The following is a 3059-nucleotide window of genomic DNA, read 5'->3' on the forward strand; positions in this document are numbered from 1 at the left end:
GTTCCCCAGCCGGGAAGACGTGAAGACATGGGGTGATGGTTGGTCTATTTCTCTTTGTTCCTTTCAGCCTGTTCCTCCCTCATTTCATTTCCGGCAGGGGAGATATGAGGTGAAGTTCTTTTTGTTTATTTCCTCCCAGAAGGATGTGACGGGGCACGTGGCCAAGCGTTGTTGGTTGTCCGGATGAACTGGCCCTTCAGCCAGGTAAGCAATCTTCTTATCATTAACTGCTGAACCCTCACGGAACTGGCCTTTCCCTGAGGGGGAGGCAGGAACAGGATGTGGCTCTGGAGTGCATCTAAGGAGATAGATAAGATAGACCTCAATTGGCATTGCAGGGCTGCTGTTTTCAGAATTGGGTTGTTTCAGAATGAGAGATTGGAACTTGCATGCAGCTTGCAGCACTGGGGGACACCCCAGTTTCCAGCCACGGACCTGGTGAGGTCTTTTGGTTCCTGACCTCTCCAGTGTTTTTTCCCCCACGCTTTGGTGAGCTTCTTTGACATAACATTGTTATTAATGTGTATAGTTTAGCCTTAACTGCCTTTCACCTTATTCTTTTAATTGCCTGCATTTTGCTATTGTATACTGCTAAATAAATTGTAAATAAATGGATTAGGTTCTGTCTAGCGTGTGCTCTCCCCTTCTTTTCCCCGCTCGTCATTACAGAGACCCCGAGCCGAGTCCCTGCTCTGCAGGCCGGACTTCCTCCCTGTCCTCCTGATGACCCCATTATTTCTGCCATCCCATGCTCCCTGAGCCAAGTGACTAATGCACATAAATCTCCCTAGGAAGAGTAGAGACCAGGCTGAACCCTGCAATGGAAACCAAGCCCAAGGAGGTGTGGTTGGCAGCCCTGGCAGCCACTTGCCCTTGCCCATGGATGCCAGGACAGAGGTCTGAAGCCCAGGGAGAGGAAGGAAGGGGGCCAAGGGCGAGAAGAGACGCAGGCGGAGGGACTAGGTGAGAAAGGATGGGGAGAGACTTCCTGCTAGCCTCGGAGCTCCATGAGGGCAGGAACCAGGTTTGTCTCACGTCCCCAGGGCCTGGCGAGCAACTGGCACATAGTAAACACCCAATGAACATTTGTTGACTGACTGATTGATTCATTGATTGATTGATTTTGAACAAATTCACCTAGAGGGGCTGCTGTGAAGGCTGGTGAAATGAGGTTGGAATGAGAGGAGGTATCTTGCTTCTTAGGAGACACAGTCTCTGGGCAAAAATGGCAGGAGTCTTTCTGTAGAATAGCAGTCCTTTTGAGATGTCTAGGCAGGGCCATGGGAGAGGTCTAGAGTGTCCACTTCAGGGGGGTTCCTCTGACTGATCCTGTGGCCCACAGTCAGTCACCAGTGTCCCATGGAGCATTCAAAGGGAAAAGATGACTGAGGACATGGAGGATGTACTCCAGGATGTGCTGTGTAGTTGTTCCTGCCGTGGGCTTGCTCTTCACATTGTCTTCAAGGGGGATGCTTGCATGGTCCAAGATGGCAGCCACTAAACTCACGTGGCTATTGAGGACTTGAAATATGGCTAGGCCAAAGTGAGATGGACAATAAGTATAAACTACACTGAGATTTCCAAGACTTAGTAGGAGAGTAAAAACATTAAATATCTCATTAATACTTTTTCATATTGATATGTTGAAATGATACTATTTTAGTTATACTGAGTTAAATAAACCATATTGTTCAAATTCATTTCACTTGTTTCTTTCTATTTTTAATGTGGCTACTAGAAAATTTTAAATTATATGCATGGCTTACATTATATTTCTACTGGACTGCACCGCTTTGCACACTACTCCACATCTTGCTTTTTATCACCTAATATATTGTGGAAATTGTTCCTATACGTATGGGAAATCAATACGTATGGGGCTGTCTCCTTCTTTTCAATGGCTGTACAGTATACAATTGTGTGAAGATGCTATAATGAGATTTCAACATGGTGAGTTCATAGTGATTACAAAATCCCCAACAATTCATTGCAGGGAGCTATGAGCCTTCCAATCACACAGTTTAAAGGCACACAGGGAATTCCAAGTTGGACTTTGTGGGTTGCGGGTAGTGGGAGGACTTACGATCACGTGTATACACCCGTGAGCCATACACACAGTGACCCCGATGCCATCAAGGGGGTGCGTCATATGATGAAGGAGAGGACTAAGACTCAGGTGTTAGGCAAAGCTCAGAGTTGGGAGGGGGAAAAAGAGGAAGAGGAAGCAGGAAACCAGCAGACAAAGGGCCAGTCAGAAAGTTAGAGAAGAACCAGGATGGCCGGGGCCACAGAGGTCAGAGAGTGACCTTTCCTATAGTAGGAGGAAGTCAAGAGAAGGTGTGCACTGCAGTGATAGGGGGCCTTTAATTTCAACAAGGGGTCTTCAAATTTGTGACTTAAAAAAATCACTATATGATTTTTTTTAAAGAAATTTTTGCATTAAACATGTATTAGTCATTGAATATAGAGTTATTGAGTGCCTTCTGTGCTAGGCCCTGTTCTGGGGTGGGGGTTAGCAGGTAAATAAGGCAGGCAAGGATCCTGCTCTCAGGATCTTATATTTTATTGCATAGAAATGGATAATAAATGAGCAAACAAATTAGTAAGACTTCAGGTGTAAGTGCTAAAAACAAAATGTGACAGAGTGACTGGGGTGGGTGGTGGCACGGCAACACTATGGAAGTCTTCTCTGTGGAGGTGACACTGTGACATTTGAGTGGAGGTTTGATATAGGAGAAGGGCGTCAGCCATGTGATCAACTGAGAGAGAGGTAAGTATATGTTCTAACTGCCACAGGGAGGCTTGTGGAGGGTCTTATCCAGTTTGGAGGGTGGGCAAGAGATCAAGAACTTTAGAGGGAAAGTGGACACTGAGCTCCTACTTGTCAGGGGGACGGCCTGGCTGGTTCAGGACAGAATGTTCAGTGGGCGGACGTGTGGATTGCAAAAGAGAGGGCCAGGCGAGTGGCGTGTTGTTAAGAACTGGCTTGGGATGCCAGAGGGCCCCGGTTCGGATCCCACATATGAGGGCCAGTGACACTGCCCTCCACAGCTAAGATG

The sequence above is a fragment of the Hipposideros armiger genome, unplaced genomic scaffold (genome assembly GCF_001890085.2).
Source record: "Hipposideros armiger isolate ML-2016 unplaced genomic scaffold, ASM189008v1 scaffold_8, whole genome shotgun sequence".
Classification (NCBI taxonomy): domain Eukaryota; kingdom Metazoa; phylum Chordata; class Mammalia; order Chiroptera; family Hipposideridae; genus Hipposideros; species Hipposideros armiger.